General features: G+C 32.9%; 1 protein-coding gene across 1 annotated transcript in view; it reads right to left on the minus strand.

Moving 5' to 3' along the window:
* Positions 1–17,461, minus strand: part of CNTN5 (contactin 5) — a 1,382,461-nt gene extending 1,365,000 nt beyond the window's left edge. The window contains exon 1 of the mRNA XM_043579878.1: positions 16,489–17,461. The gene's annotated coding sequence lies outside the window, so the exon portion shown is untranslated. The remainder of the gene's footprint in view (positions 1–16,488) is intronic.
* Between the last annotated feature and the right edge of the window lie 511 nt (positions 17,462–17,972).

Here is a 17,972-nt window from a genome sequence, read left to right on the forward strand (position 1 = left end):
CCGACTTCAGCCAGGTCACGATCTCGCCGTCCGTGAGTTCGAGCCCCGCGTCGGGCTCTGGGCTGATGGCTCAGAGCCTGGAGCCTGTTTCCGATTCTGTGTCTCCCTCGCTCTCTGCCCCTCCCCCGTTCATGCTCTGTCTCTCTGTCCCAAAAATAAATAAACGTTGAAAAAAAAAATTAAAAAAAAAAAAGAAATTCATACTGAAATCATATTGAAATAACAATGAAAGAACATGGTAGGATTCATGTATTCTTCAATAAGCATTTGGTGAGTGTCTTATGTGCTTGGTGACGAGAATAAATACTTGAGTAAGATTACCTTCAATGAATGCAGAGGAGGATAGGCAAGGTATGCCAACAAATGAATCAGAAAGAGGAGGAAAGTATGAGAGTAGTATATACAGGGTAGTAGCTTGAACAAAAGTATGATGAGTAGGCTAACTTTTAAGACTGGGCCAGCCTGCATTTGTTGTAGGACAAAAGAAGACTATAGAAATGGAGAGAATGAAGATACTAGAGAAATGGCAGAAATATGAAGTATGGAGTCCCTAAAGAAGAGAAAAAAAACAGCTGAAGAAAAGCAGATGTGGGAACAAAAGGTTTTAAGAGGTAAATTTTTGCAGGTAAATTTTGAAATTATAAGAAAAAAGTTCATAGATGGGAAAAGTTCCTTGATGGGAAATACCTACTCCATGAAATACATGAGGTATTGTTCTGAAAATTCAAGGCCAAGGAGGGCCCATGTCTTATTCAGTTTTGTGCTCTCACTGAATAAATGAGAAATTACAAAGAGAGTTTTAGAATTGAGAAGAGTAATTCAAGTTAAAGTTACAGTTCTTTCTCTTTTTTGATATAGTACAGTTTCTCCTAAATTGCTTATTATTATTATTATTATTATTATTATTATTGTTATCTGGAAGTGCATTAGTTACATTTTGCAGTTTCATTTTTTAATTTACAATAAGTTCTCAAATTGTGACTAAAGAAATGTTAATACTTCAGATTGTGATAGCTCTTTCTTTTTTTACTATAAAAGGGAGTTGAATGCACACACAGTATCTCTATACACAGATCAGCAAAACCATTTAAATAATGGATATTGTGAGACTTTGATCTATGTTCAGAGTAAACTTGATATACTGCTAATAATTAAAATGTGTTCCGTATAAATGTCAACTTGCCTTGCACATAGTACACACCAAATAAACCTAGAAGAACCGTCCTCATTTTTTAACTTTTATTTTTACATGATCTTTTAAATTCTTTGTTTTTTCTTTGAATTTTTATAGCTTCTGGTTTTTAAAAACTTTAACTATGTAGAAAAAAATACAGTTAATTGGTAAACATAAGACCTAAAATAATGATCCCAAATATTATCAAATATCAGGATTACGCTAATTAATCAGGCTACTATAGTATTTATTTCATACCTAATTGGATGTATATAATTATTTTCATGATAACCTTTGTTACAGGAGTTTTTTCCAAGTCTAATAATTTGTTATGCCTTTAGTTTTTGAGTTTTTATAGTACTTGGAATTCAAAAAAATCATAATATATAGTTTTGGCTCTAGTTATTAAATTATATTTTCTTATTTTCTTTCAAAATGTACATATATTTTCATTATACTGAATCATCTTTTGTCTTTTTCTCTAGCAATTTTTCCTAGCTTGCACCTTGGTATTAGTAGCCCAGCTTCTAAATTCCTATCCTTCTGCTACTGAGCAAATACCTACTGCTAACTGTTCTTAGCAGATTGATTTTATGTTTTTAAAAATGTGGAAAAGTTGAGGATAAATCCCCCCCATCCCAGTGCCATCCTGAAAAAATGCATCGCCTCCCTAAAAAATGCTTTATCTCAAATTGCTGAACAAATTTTAAGTGGTATATAAAATTTACTTGAGTTTTTTTCTTGATTCTCTGAGATACTGCATATTTTTTAAAATATAAAAGTCTCTGAAATCTTTTCATAGAAGTTTAGGAATGCTAAGAAGCAGTCCTTTTAAATATTTTGTAGAGTACTACTGATTGCTGCAAGCCATCTATTTGTCACCAGGAGGACCACAGAAGCTAATTTAACAATCAGTTTCTTTTCTGTTTTTGGATTCAGTGCTCAGCAGCTAGTGTGAACATTAATCCATCATTTCTCTTATTAAGCAACTGCCCACTATTTTGTAAAATCTCAGAGATGAGAAGACAATTTTAATTGTGCACACTGGAATTTTTGTGACTCTAGTTAGTATTTGTGTGTTTAACAGCTGCAAATTCTCTTTTTCCCTAATTTCAAAAAGACTTCTTGGTCTTCCATTTGCTTTTACTTTTAGTGTTTTCTATTGAGGCAGAAACAATATGATGAACAGCAGCATGGCTTTTCTGAGTTTATCAAGTGATGGAAAAAATAAGAATGTGAATCTTTCAGGGCAGTTCAATAGCATTTCCTGTCCATGACAGAGACCTTTTGATTAGAAGAAGAATAGTATCTTAAGATAAGAAATAAGCACAAGGAATAAAGGAGATAATAGCATACCTCCAGACTTAAATGTACTAAATGACCTGAAAAAGCCTGTAAATGCCTTTAAGCTTTTTGGTATTGAACTGCTCTTCAGGATTTTCCTTCTTTTTCTTTCATTTCCCTAAAACGTATTTACAACTCTTTTTATTGCTAATGTTTCAATGACTTTATGGTATTGAGTTTATGAACTCAACTTTTAATCTAGTTATCAGAATATATACCAGAATGGGAAGAAACATTATATTTTAACTATTATTTTTAACAGCATGATAATTATACTTTATTATTATAATTTATTATTTTGAAGTTATTTAAATCCCAATTAGCTAATATACAGTGTTATTACTATACAATAAGGTGATTCAAGACTTCCATACAACACCCACCAATGCTCTTCACTACAAGTGTACTCCTTAAACTCCATCACCTTTTTACCCATCCTCCAACCCACCTCCCCTCCGGTAAACATCAGTTTGTTCTCTGTAGTTGAGTCTGTTTCTTGGTTTGCCTCCTCTTTTTTTCTCCTTTGTTCATTTGTTTTGTTTCTTAAATTCCACATGATGCTTTATTTTAAACTAGATTCCAAAAGAGTTACCTAAGAAAAATTCTTTTAAATATATTGAAAAGATACAGAAAATGTCTTTTCAGCTTTAAATTATTTATTCTTATAATAACTTTGGTATCTGATTATTTTAGCTAGTTGTTAATTTATTGAATTGAAATAAAATTTCATATGATAGCTAGAACTAATAATTAAGTTTATAATTTACTTTAGTTACAGATAGGACATTTCACTTAGTGGTACTTGTGATTTGATTCAATGGTGACATTCAAACATAATGTATGGTACATCATTTTCCATTAAAAAAATGTTCTTTTTCATTATATATCATCTTATAATGACTTGTAAAAAATATATGTATCTTTTTTTTATTTCTTTGTGCTAAGCAGTTTTCATTTTGTGGAATAGCTGAACATTACAAATGATGTATAAAATGAAAAAGATTTGCTCATGTTTCAGAAGTGTTAAAGTAAGTATTGGTTTTGTGTGCATGCCTTTATCTCAACATTGTTACATGTTCTGAAAGGAGCAAGGCAAATGTAAGCAAGCAAAATTCAGTGAGTCAATTGATAATTTAGATAAAAATAAAAAACAAATTAAGAACCTTCATCACAAATTTTTCAAGCACATACAAGTTTGGTTTCTTCATCACAATTAGGAAAAGAGAACTTAAACAAATAGTTTTATTGATGTTGTTAGGTCAGGGACCAAACTTAAACTTACGTGGAAGTATAGTAAGAACACTTGCTAGGGGACCTGGGTGGCTCAGTTGGTTAAGCATCTGACTTCAGCTCAGGTTATGATCTCATGGTTTGTGAATTTGAGCCCCACATTGAGTTCTGTGCTGACAGCTCAGAGCCTGGAGCCTGCTTCAGATTCTGTGTCTCCTTCTCTCTCTCTCTGCCCCTCTATTGCCTGTGCTCACTCACTCTCTGTCTGTCTCAAACATAAATAAATAAAACTTAAAAAAAAAACAAACAAAACCAAAAACCCAAACACTTGCTGAGAGCTCATTCTGTGTCATGATGTATCCTAAAGCTACTTCTTATGTGGTACTTCTCAATTCTGGTATCTCTAAAGCATTATTTTATCTAGACCATTATACATTAGGAAAAAGGGCTAATTTAATTAAATAAAATTTCACTTGTTTATGTTGGGCCACCAGGGTGGTTCAGTCGATTGAGGATCCAGCTCTTGATCAAGTCCAGATATCACAGTTTATGGGCCTGCTTGTTCTTTCTCCTCCCTTCCTCTCTTTTCCCCTCCTCCGCTCGTTCTCTCTCCCTCTCTCTCCTCTCACTCCCCCAATAAATAAACATTTTTAAAAATCTACTTGTTTATGTTATGCAAAGTAGTTTATAAAAGAAATAGCATGACCAGGTCTGAATCTTTGAAAGATTATTCCATCATAACGGCTGACATGTTGGAGAACAGAAGGAAAGAAACAAAGCTGGAGATGTTATTCTACTGAAAGATGCCCTGAACCAGTGTTGTAAGATTTAGAAGGCTGGTTTGAATGTGAGAGGATTCATTTATCCAGAATCTTTTCTTTGCTTGAAGCCTTTTCTGCTCTACCCACGTAGAACTGTCTGTCTTCTCTTTTTCATACCCCAACTGGATCTTTTGCATTGGAGGGGAAACAAAATGATGTTACTTATACAAATATTTCATGCTTTTCACAACGTGCTTTCCTAGAAAATTGAGCAATGCCTCAAAACATTTGTAATTGACTTCCTGCTGCCATTTGTTTCTTGGTTTCAGTTAGTATGTAAAGGAAATAAGACAAAAAAATCAACTTAATAGAGTTAAATTGGGGATTGGTAGTAATGTAAGACTAAGAAATATTTTAAAAACATGTGAAAATATTCAAAATATGGATAGACAGACATTCTAAAACACTGTTGGTGGAAGTGCTAACTGGAATCATCCCTGTGGAGATTAATTTGGCAGTAAAACTAAAATTTTAAATGCACATTCTCAATTACCTGGGAATTCTGGTTCTAGATCTACTTACACTTATGTAAAAATGCATATAAGAATTTTTATTTCACATTTGTCTTTGCATATAAAAATAAATTGATAAATGATTTTAGGAGAAGGATTATGTATATAAATTATACTATATCTTTATCATGATATAGTCTACAGTGTTCAAAAATTACATACCTTTTGAATTGTTATGTAGGCACCCAAAATTATTTTATGAATAAAAAAGATACAACATTTTTTGGAAGGGTGCATGTAAAAAAGCCTGTTGATGATGGCTTCTAGTTCTGCACTTCTACCCCTAAAGCACAGAACTAGAAGAAATTTTAGGGCAGAGATTCAGCTTTCATTATATTCTTTTTATAATGTTCATTGTCAACTCAATAATGTTAGGATAAAAAACAGATGATGACAACAGTATTCACTTGATCAAGATTCTGACTTGTGAGAGCTGTTTATCATATGGTCACCAGGCTGACAATACCCCAACAGAACAGATCATTTGTAACGTCACAAAAAGTATGTTAGGATTATATTTGAAGTCATTCTTAGCATTCCACGTTTTATCAATGATGAGCTGGAAAAAATTATAATTATCTTTTGTTATTGGAAAATAATTCCTCTACAAAACTATGCCTCTTTAAATTAATCCTTAAAACAGTGAATTATTTTTATCAAGGAGAAAAAAGCTAGGTAAGAAGGTATATTTATTTGTCATTTGAGTTTCCTTCTTGCTCATTCAAGAAAACTTGAATTACCCTAATGTGTTTGAAATATAAGGCTACAAGAAACTAACAATAATTTCTTCATATAAAAAAGAAATTGAACTGAGACCATTTACACAAACATTAACTAAGGACAAACACTTAACCTAACAGAGATTACCTTTAGAAAGGTAGTTAATATGAAGTTAGATCAAGATAGTTGTCTTAACTTTTAAACATGTATTGAAGTTCTCATATGTAGGAGACATCTGATCATGCAGAATATCTAAAGAGAAGTAATATGCATGAGAATGAGAACACAAAGTCATTTCTTTCTTCTAAATTAATGTTTATCAAGGCAACTATATATTTTTGAATAAATGGCATCTCAAGATTCAATCTGACAAAATCAACCACGCATTTATATCTAAAGCCTATTACCTTATAAAACAAACACACGCAGAAAAGATAAAAAGACATCTTTGCTTCAGGTGAAATAGCACCTCAGGCCATTTTTTTTTAAAGTATCTCATGATATGAATACTTATTTAATCATTTCCTCATAAAATGGTGTGAAATTCCTTTCTATCAGCTCCCTCTCCTGTCTGCTTTGTTGCTTTCTCCACCTTCCTATTTTTCCTCAATAAGCAGTATAGTCTTAATATTCTTTTTTTGAAAGAAACTTTTTTTGTGTGTGAGATTTGATTCTTCCAATCTTTGCATTGTATTGAATTTTCTGCAATAGAAAAATAATCAGCAAACATTTAAGGAAGATGTTGATTGGCTGTACAAATACAAAGCATAGAGAGGCACATAATTCACCATATTAAACACAAACTGTGTTTACTTAATAATTTTATTGTCATAGTAGCCAAGCCAGAATCTAATTATATACCTAAATATCATTTGTAGAAAAAAATCTGTAAAATGTTTGCAAACTAAAATGAAATCATTTTGTTTACACTAAAATCTATTGACAATTTGCTATTTAAAAGATTTCAGTTTCTATTTGTTTTTGTTTTAAACATAATATTTGCAGCATGAGCTACTTTCATAAAATTATTTTTTTAAGTAACAAAACATGTAATAAAATTGAAAGAAGAAAATACCCAGAGGAACACAGTATTTGCAAATGAATATATCCTATACCATTTTGCAATTACATGGGATTCAAAGACAATATCTGAACATCTCCTCTCCATCTCCAAAATAGAATCAATGCTCTAAATAATTCTATAAAAGAGCATTAAATACTTCCTTTAACAGACAAAGCAAAAACACAATATAATAAAAAGACCCCAGCCAGTAATCTCTTTCAATACAGGCAAGTAAAATTAAGACCATAAAAGGAAAATAAAACATCTCAATATTAATAAAATAAGTGATTTTCCTCATATTTGGAAAACTGGACCGATTGTGCCGATGTGTATTTATACAAAATTTATATTACTTTTCTGTCTTCAAATATTTCTTGAACCTAAGCATTAAAAAAACAAATTTGTAAGCAATTGCACCTAAAGATAATGAAGGAAATAATCTTGACTCCTGAAACCATTCTTGTTTCCTTCTTATAAAAACAAAACAAACAAACAAAAAAACTGTAAAACAGTAGTTAATATCATTGTTTTACAAGTAAAGAAACAGAAGCTTAGAAAAGTTTCTGTATTTCTCGGGGAACCACATAGGGAAGCTGTTGGATCAGGAGGAAATCTGGGTAGTAGGAAGTCCATGCTTTTTCCATGGCCTCCCCAAGTGCTATGAATGCAATGTCTTGTCTCATTATATCTGTTTGGTGGAATCTATCCTAGACTAAGCTGTGAACACCAACAGTTTTGTTTCTTTCAACTTTTGTCTATATCAGAATCTCATAACTCACATAGGGGCCATTAAATTACAGTGTATCAAAACCCCCCAAAATTTCCTTTAGGTTTATTGATTTTAACTCTCTTAAGAGGATAATAAACTGAGGAAGTGATTTGCCCAAGTCACAGCTATGTGCAAAACTGGGGCTGACCCTCATCTTAAATGCCATCTAATCTTGAAAAGAACTATTAGCCTCTTGTTTTTGATAAAATCTCAATACTTTACGTGTCTCTCAGAATCCTTCACATCTCATTCGATGTATTTTAACTTCTCTCTTTGCATTAGAGTTTTTTCTTTACATTAATTAATTTTCCTACTTCCTTTTACATATTCATCTTCTTTCTGCCTGTCTTTCCACCAACTGAAAAGAGTCTTTACCAATCCATAATTGAAATTTCAGCCAAATCTTAGTACTTCTTAGTACAAAATCTTATTTTGTCTGGGAATTCAGTTTAATCCATCCACACAATGACTATTTTGTTCCTCCAATGTCTTCAGCATGTGTGACTAATATCTCAATAATTATGTTTACTGGTACATTTTCTTAAGTTTCTTATCAAGTTGTGTCCGAACTGACAATTTTCCACCTCTCACTTGCTGAGATCAAACCTCTCACTTGCTTTGGATTGCCAAAAATAAGTGGCTTTGTGTATACTAATTTTATAAGAAACGTCTTTCTAAATAAGTTACTTTAATAAAAGAGAAGATAATAGAATAATCTTTAAAATACCCATGGTGCATACATCTCAATATTGTTTTCTACAATTAGGATAGATAGACAACTGAAAGCTTATATCTTACATAAATACATATTGGAGTGAAAACAAGTTTTCTTCCCAGACTTTTTTGATGTTTCTACCACTGTCGTTTTTGTTATTGAGAAGTAGATTGTTTATTTTTATATTAATATTATCCCAACTGCATGACAGTTATTATCCTAATTTTGCATATAAAGAAAGGTTAAGTAAGTCTTCTAAAATTAAACAGCTAACAAGTTGTGAAACCAAGGCTGAACTCTAAAATTCAAACACCAAGTCCCTTAATCCATACTGCCCTCCCTATGTTAGATATATTATTATAATGATCAAAATAATGTTTACTACTGTTCTGAGACCACTATTACTATTAGTATTGCTATCTGGAAGGGACTGTGTAAGTAAAGCTGTATTAGATTTGCAGTTAACCTAACCCCTTAAAATATGCTTTACCATCACCATTAATATTCTATACTTAATCATAGAAAGAAATAAAGCTTATTTATTATCACATGTAAGAAATGTATCTTTTCACAGCATCTAAGCATGCCACATTCATTTTACCTAAGATGCAATTCTATCATCAGAGCCTGGATGGTTCTAAGATACTAAAGTTAGCACTATAATGAGATGTAGAAAAACACAGCATTCATTTAAAGTGGTTAGGTGAGTCTTGGAATCAAAGTTACTTCAAAATAACTTAAGCAGTAGGAAGTAAATGCAGGAATTAGAGAGCTAGCATAAAATACTCCAAGCTGGAAAGACTCAGTAGGAGAAAACTAACAGTAGTCTCCAAAAGGAGAACATTTTGAATATTTGCATCATAGCTGTATATAGTGCTATCACTGTACATTTTACATTGAACCACATTCACCCTATGTGCTTATTTCCTCCACCAGCTCATAAACTATTTATTCCCCTTTATATTCTTACTTAACTACAACTGCACACACTAGACCATTTGAGTGAAACGATATAGAAATTGCTTTAAACTTGAAAGAATTGTCTCTTTATTAATGCTACACATCAAGGCATATACTAACAAGACCACCTTAAAAAATGAGAAACAAATATAGTCATAAATTTTTAAACACAGTTAATGTGGTAGATTTTCATAAAATCAGTTATGGATCATTTAACTTAAATCTTAACCATTCTTTCTTACTAAGGTTACTGTTTTTGGAAAATACTGAAGAATTCAAAATAAGTTGTAGGTTAGTAAATATCCAAAGAAAGTAAAAATTCAAAGAATATTAAGGACCACTTATTAATTGGACTTAGAGAATATATTTTATATTTTCTACCAATTATTTGCAAAATCTGGCAATATGCATAGGGTAAAAAAATTCAGATTAGATATTATTTTAGCCATTGTCTTTCACTTCATCTTTACTATATTTGTCACCTTTAAATATTCAGTATTTAAAGTAAATGAGAGTCTTAAAATATGAAGTCAGCCCATATGGACATACAAAAATTCTCTTGTCATACGTGACAATGAAAGATTTGAGAGACAATATTGTACCATAAACCTAGCAATGTATAATCACTTGAGTTGCACTATGCTCATATTATAGTTTACCCTCAGTTCTACCATAGAATTTTTTAGCTCATGGTCTATACATCTCAATATTGCTTTCCACAATTAGGGCAGCATTGTGCCTCATGCAAAAACAGAATATTTTGGTAGACAGATAACTTAAAGCTTATAACCTATAATACATATTGCAGTGAAAACTAATTTTCTTCCCAGGCTTAAGTGTTTAAATAATTACATCACATTATTAAAATTAAGCATAGATGAAATTTGGTTCAGACACAGTGGTAAACTAAATACTATTACAGACTTAAATGTGTTCTGTATTAACTTCCTTTAGTATTACAGCAGTAAAACTAGAGTTTTTATACAAGTTGATATTTGAATTCTAAAACTCAGAGGAATGGTACCTATTTCTAGAGACTCATTTTCTGCTTTGCATTTTATTAAATTCTCCAAAATCATTACTATCCTATGGAAGCTCATGATTTAAATTTTATCCAAACTTGTCAATACACAGGAACATTTTCTTAGCCACATTTCTCGTTGACTTTCTATTTCATTTTACTGTGTCATTAAACACGTATTACTGAAAGAAGAACCACAAACAAATAAACAAAAAACTAAAAAACTGCCAATTCAGGAAAAAAAAAAGTTTTAAACAAAAAAAATATACAGTCCTTTATAAATATATGGTGGAAAAAAGTCACTTGTGTTTCTTTTCTTACTTGAATTTCCAGGTTTCTTAATTGATACTGTCAAAATCCTCCTATTTAACTGGTGAGTACACACTAAGTTCATTTGAAAAACTTTATATCCAGCAATTACATTGGCTAGACATTCAGTTCTTGGTTAAGAGAATGTGGGTATAGCTGTTTCCTCTTAGTTAACATATTTCAATTTTAAATTTTCTAATCTTAAAAGACAATGTTTTACAAGTATACTATGTAGTAATCTTGACTTAAAAGATATAAAACTAATTAATATTTTCATAGCAAAATAAAAAGTATAAACTATAAAAAGCTCTGACCAAGAAATAAAAAAAATAGGGTTCTAATTCTATTTTTTCCATTAAATGTAATGTTGAACAGTGCACTTCACCTGTTTATATCTGTTTGTTACTCTTTGTGGTAATACGTATGCACTCTGTAAGGCTCCTTCTAATACTAAATGATATTATTTTGTCACTGTTCCCTAAATGTCCTGATAATCTATTTATCATTAGTGACCTATGATATCTGTGGTTATTTTTAATGAGATGGTTATTTTAACATTAGAAACTCATTCACTAGCTCATATATTGCCATTAGAATAATGGCATTGAAAGAGGAAGAGTACTGAATTATGAAGTTTAAGGTTTCAATTCTATTACAAATGATATGACTTTTGAAGTTCCTATTATAAAATATACCCAAAATTAGAAAAATTAATGATCACTAGCAAATTGTTTTATTAATTTTTGAATATAAGACATGAGATTAGTCTGTATCTTTTGGAGAAGAATATGAAGAGGAAAGTTTCAAACCAACACAATAAAGCAAAACATAAAATCTAACTAAGATTCAATATGAGACCTTTTCTAATGATTTCAGAAATATTTGAGGGCAATTAAATTTGTTTAGAAGCACAGGAAACAATTTCACATTAATGATCATGAAATACCAATTGAATAAAAATTTATTTCTAGAAAACAAGAAGTCTTTTTTTACTTCTTACTGTCACTCATCTGTATCCTCCAGTTACTATTCAACTTAATTACAGGAATTTCATCTAATTCTGTCATTTCTGAGACTATAAAATATAATATCTCAGCAAATATGACATAATTGAAAAGTGAATTCTTATATAAAATTGAAATGGGAGAACCCAGGAGGATTAAAATAATATTTACATTTGGTTTATATAATGTTTGGTTTAGCTTCAGAAAAGTTCTTTAACACTTTTAAATAAGAAATTAAATATTTGAGAAAATAAAGATGAAAATTTATATGCATACAAGTAAATTTTTCACCCAATAAATATACCATTTCTCTACCAGTTTTTTTCATAAATATAAACTTGTGGAGCCAGTGAAATCTTCCTTAAAATATATTTAAAAATATGTTTATGGATCCAGACACATTATAACTATAACTATCCTGTTATAATATCTTTTTCTTCCAATATTATGTCTATCAATAGGAAGAGAATTTTAATTCACCTTTCATCACCTAAGTGACCAGCAAAATTTCCCTTCCTAAGCTCCGTATGCTACAGTTACTACTGGATGACAATGGAAGATGAAATCATCTTGAGCATTTAACAGCTATAATGATAAGATAGAATGATAAGGAGCAGATTCCTATCCCAGACTGATAAAATCTTTATGTATATAATTACACTTATCCTATTTGGATCGCAAAAGAATTTTTGATAACTCATAAATAAAATACATTGATTTTCGTCCTTGCCCAGATATACAATTGCTTAAATTCTGGATAATGTTCACATTAGCTACTTTAACGCTTAAGCATGGACATATTTTAAAATAAAGACACAAACTATAAAGGAATGTTTGCAGGAAGACTCCTACAACTATGTTAATACTTTATTTTCTACCAAGAGCTCAATTTTTTTTTTCACGTTTATAAGTATAGAGAATACTTGGAATCTTGACTGATATGAGGAAAATGGGCAAGTCCTGCTGGATCATGTAAGAGAAATCCACTTGTTAAAAATGCATAAAAGGGGTATCCACAAGGAAGCAAGTTATTTAGGTCATTATGGATTTTTAGGGAACCACTGAGAAGACAAAAAAAAATCCATTTTACAACTGTATTGTCAAATGCATCCATTTTTGGAATTGTTTAAAAATGACAATGGTCACAAGGGATTCCAGCTTAAAGAACACATGGGAAATGAACACCCATGCTCTCTAAAGTTTCTTGAGAATGGCAGTTCTCACACTATTTTATATTAGATTAAGAAATGGTGGATTTTTTGATTTTTTTTGATGTCCATGAAAAGACAGAACTTTGATTTACTTCCCAGGATTACTTTATGGGCTATTTCTAGGGTTCTATTTCCTTATAAAACTGAGAAGAAGAGCTTCCATACTTTGGCTGGCTTTAAGTCTTATGAACTGATGTTTCAGAAGACTAGAAAGTCAAAAATACAATATCTAACATTCTGGAATATGATGTGAAAGACTTGTGTTTTAATTTAAGGGGTTGATGTGGATAAAAATCCTCTCTTTGGATTATACATGTTTATAATAGATAAAACATGAATGAAGTTAATACATGGTCTGATATCAAGTTCATGGGGTATAATTTAATACTGACAAATAACTTTGATGAAATAATTTAACTGCAAAACCTTATCTTCCTAGAAGGTAAATATATACAATAAAGCAGTTTAAAAATTCCTCTTCATATTCAGTGTATCAATGAAACACTACCAAATTTGTTTTATTCATTCTTAATGAAAATAATTAACCAAAAGAATGTCCAAGAGTTTAAGAAAAATATTAACTGATACTATGCTGCTTATCAGAAATCTTCTAACATTATACATTTGGATATCAAAAAATCATAAAAGGAGAAATTAATTGGGCATAGGTAGGGATATTGGACATAGCTCTTAAATAGTTTTTATTCCTAAATATTATATTAAGGAATTTTATATTACTCATTACTTTTTAAAATGCACCATTCTCTAATGTGGAATTATTGATCACAAATGCTCAGAAAATAGACCTCGGCAAACATTCTACTGCTTTGAGCTTCCGACCAGCCTCTTTCCTGCTATAAAGTGCTAAGAAGTTCATGTGACATATTAGCACAGCCTTATAACACCAATCTAAGAAAATATCTTGTCAGAAATACACACCTCTTATTTTATGTTTGTATCTTCAGCAATAAAAAAAGGAGTAAATAAATCTGAGCTCTTGAAGTCAGAGTTTTAAGTTGCCAAATTATATAAACATATGGACACATTCAAATTAAGATAAAATTTCCAATCTCTTAACAAAATTTTAAGAAAACATATATTTTAAAAAGCAGACAGTTCAAAGACTATGTAGCTAAGCAAAATATGTATGATAGGATGGATTAAGCAAAAAACGACATTTTAAACATCTTGGCCCCATAAAATCCTAAACTGGATGGGGAATCACTAAATGCTGCTATAAAACTTGTATTAGTCAATGGAACTTAAATGTAGTCAAATCATCTTTACACTATTAAAGCCATCTAGGCAAATTGTTTAATTTCATAAAATATGCCTTTTGTTTTCTCTAGGAGTTAAGACAAACTCCAAAATAACTTGGGCAGCATAGCAACCCCTTCCTTTCTTCATCTGGAGAGCCCTCTACCCTTTACTGACACCCTCTGGTCCTTATTACCAAATCAGTTTTGAGATTAAACCACACTCTAATCTCTAAAATGTCTTCTAAACTGTTAAATAAAAAATACATTTATAGAAATATATTTTAGCCAAACCTGTTCCATTTTAACAAACAGTTCTTCTCAGTTGGACCCATACAATTGAAGTAAACGTGCACAAGCAACTAATTTTTAATAGCCTATGTGTGTGTTTACTGTTTGATTTTAGTTAATCTTCCTAACCTACTAAAGATTTATTTACCACTTAATAGTTGAAGGGTTGCTCTGATAGGGAAACTTTAAGGTATTTCAGCGGTCCATTAAAAAATTCCACAATTGTACTTTCCCAGATCTATTTCTAAACATACTGTGGTGTACATTTGCCTCACAATTTACAAAGTCTGGCATTTAGTTAATCTATCAGGGTAAATATTCTTTTTTCTAACTTTGAGAATTCTGTCTATTCAACTGTGTATGCAATCAAAGAAGAAATTAAAATGTTTTTCTCCTCATTCCTTAGTTTTCAGAAGTTTTAAACTTTAGAAAAATGTAAAGTGTGCACCAACCCCTGCACAAAAACCTTGACACTTTATATTGTAATAAACATTCACTGATTTTCTATTTCAAATATGCTTTAATATCATCTCACCACAGTCCACTTGTTATTTTTCAAATTCTATTTCATTATTTATGGCACATTTCCTTTTTTTGACTTGTAACTTTGCATTTTGTGTTTTGTTTCTCTCACTAAACTTAGTTGGTCTTTGTATGTAATATCTTTAATTTTTAAGCATTTGCTTTATGTCACATATTCTTACACAGTCATATTGTTTTGGAGTTTCTTTAGAGTTACGTCAGAGGAAACATATACCTATCAAGTTTGAGACTCAATATACTGGTCCACATACAACTCATGTGAGTATGCAGTAGGAAAATATACAAAGAAACATTTGTGAGTTGCTTAAAATTGACTACAGGCCCTTTGAAAAAATAATGACCTCATCATTAGTAATTCTTTTACGTTTAGGATCACAGTATCAATCATGACGAACTCTTTCTAGCTTGCTATGATAGTCCTAAGTATTTCTGTAGCTCTGTTACAGTTCAATAGTAATCAATTATACCTTCACTAATTTTTTAAAATCGACCCACTATTTATTTGTCTGTGTTTTTTAATGCTAGTATCCTAATGAATATCTATTTCTTTCATCCTTATTTCCCCAGGTAAAATTGAGAATCAAGGTGGAGGTATGGTGTCTCTAAATTATTTTATCTTTTCAATTAGAAAAAAATACAGATGGATTGAATATAGGTAAGGCATTTCACATATGACAGTTTAAAAGTTTTCTCCTTCCAAATCAGCATTTAAATTACATGACTGTATTGTATTTTTCACGCTAAAGAGGTAATAAAATTCTTAAATAAAACAATTCTAAAATATTTATTGGATCCTTGTTTTTCCAAAAAAAAAGTTAGTTAATTAAAATTTTTCGAGGTTGTCAGAGTAATTCTCAGCCTATTCTACACCATGTTCATATTTATGCAAATTACTATTCTCTTCCACTTGTCAATAAAAAGCTTAATAAGGATGTCTGAACATATTTTTATTTTCTTAAAAAAATCTATCTCATTCCCCTACATGACATTTAGAAAACACCGCAGCATAACTCAAGACACTGTTTTTCCTTGGTCTCTCTAACTTTATAGAACTCCACTTAGAGAGCATCCCTCCTGAATTTTAACAAGTTATTGCACTGCCAGGTGCCCAGTCATTGGGCTGTCTTCCCACAAATACAGGGCTCAGTCATGAGACATACATTCAGTATCTGAGAACCACATCCTATTTTCTGAGCATTTACCCTCTTTTGCAGAAAATTCTTCCCCTCACCTGGCATTCATTACCTTACCGTTTACTTGCAGGAATTGTTTACTCTTATTTTGGATGGCATTATGAGATACACAAATAGGTTATATTCACTCAGTGCTTCAACTTTTCTGACATAAAATCTCAGCAAAGAAAAAAACAGCATTTTGGGGGGGGGGGGAACCACAAGTCTTTACGTTACAGTTTTTAAATTCTGGCAATATGGCAAGAAAAGATGGCTTTGCAGAAGGGAGTGTGTCAAAAATCGTTAAGTGCCTGGGAGATGAAGTGCATAATCACAGAAAGCAGTCCCTGGCAAAGGAATGCCTGCCACTTACCAATGAGATGCCAGACTCCCCTGTCCTTCCTCTGTGACTCTCAATTCCTGTCTGCCATCCTCCTGCCCGTCAACACAGTTCAGATAGAGCAGTTCCTTGAGTCCACTCTGCCTGTGGCAGGAGAGAATTGCGGAGTTTTTAATCATTCAGAGGAAATCCTCCAGCTTGCCCTGCTTCTCCCTGAAGAGGGGACCCAGGTAACTCATCCTTTCCGCCCCGAGCTTTAATGGCACTTTGGCTGCCGCCTCCTCGCAGTTCCGCGCCCCCACTCCGGAGTTGGTTATATCGGGAAGTAGGTGCGGCGCCTCCTCAGGCTGCTACGTTTGGGGCTCGCGTGTTTTCCTCCAATGCGTCCGCGCGCCCCGCGCCCCGCGCCTCTGACTGGCTGTGTCCTTCCCGGAGCGGTCCCTCGCCCCTCCCCGCTCGCCCGCGCTGTCGCTGTCGCCCGCGCCCTGCGCCTCACTGCCTCTCGCTGAGAAGGTTCATTTAGCGTGTCCCCGGGCTGAAAGGTCTGTTTGCTTCCAAAAGGGTTTTATATGTTTCTCTACTCGTCTCACCAGTCAACCGCTATTTCCCTTCGCGCCGAAGTGCGGAGGGCTTCCCCTCCCCCCCCAACCTGCTTTTCTGCGCCGCAACCTTTCCGAATTCAAATTCATAGATTACAGAGCGAACGTGTTGGCTGGTGACTGCTCAGGAGATCTCAGACGAGAATTCCCTCCTCTGCTCGCTGGCCGCTGTCTGTCTGCTTTCGGATTCCCACTCGGTCGCTCCTACCCCAGACTGCAGCGGCACCGACCGAGGCCCGCTGCTACTGGACTTTGCACTTCGGAGAATGTCCCTAGGTCCTGACCGGGAAGCGCTTCTCTTTGTTCGCACACTTATGAGTTTTATCTCAGGACGGTTAGGCTCTTTGACTGTTTTTATTTCTCCTTGGTTGTCCCCCCCCCACCCCCCCCGCGTCAGTCCTGAGTAATCTAGGGAAATAGTCGGCTTAGTCTCAGACAGCGGCCCTTTTTTTTTTCCTGAAATTTTATATCACAATGGATGTAATTGGAAAAATAACACAGGTAGTAAATTCACAGTGTGGCAGCTTTAGTGCTATTGTTCTGGTAGCCCTCCCCTTTACTTTTCCTCTCTGGATCTCAGAGTCATTCTCGAATTCTCTTGATTCCTTTGATGCTAAGAGTTTGTTACAGAAATTATATTGCACGTCCTTTGCAATGTATTTCCATAGATAAAGCGATTAGCACCTGTGTTTAATGGCAAAGAAATCCCACGCACTGTTTTCTGTTTCTGTTCATCTATCTCTGTGAGACTGTGTGAGAGCCTCAGGTTACACCCGCTGTCGGTTGGTGTCCGGTTTGCATGTGTGTTTGAGTCCAGCCTGACCCTGCACTGGGGCTGATTCTTCTGCTCACTTAATCCCTCAATGGGGTCTGACTGGCTCTAATTGGTAAGGAGAGTACAGTGCCACTCAGCCTGTA

The sequence above is a fragment of the Prionailurus bengalensis genome, chromosome D1, assembly GCF_016509475.1.
Source record: "Prionailurus bengalensis isolate Pbe53 chromosome D1, Fcat_Pben_1.1_paternal_pri, whole genome shotgun sequence".
Classification (NCBI taxonomy): domain Eukaryota; kingdom Metazoa; phylum Chordata; class Mammalia; order Carnivora; family Felidae; genus Prionailurus; species Prionailurus bengalensis.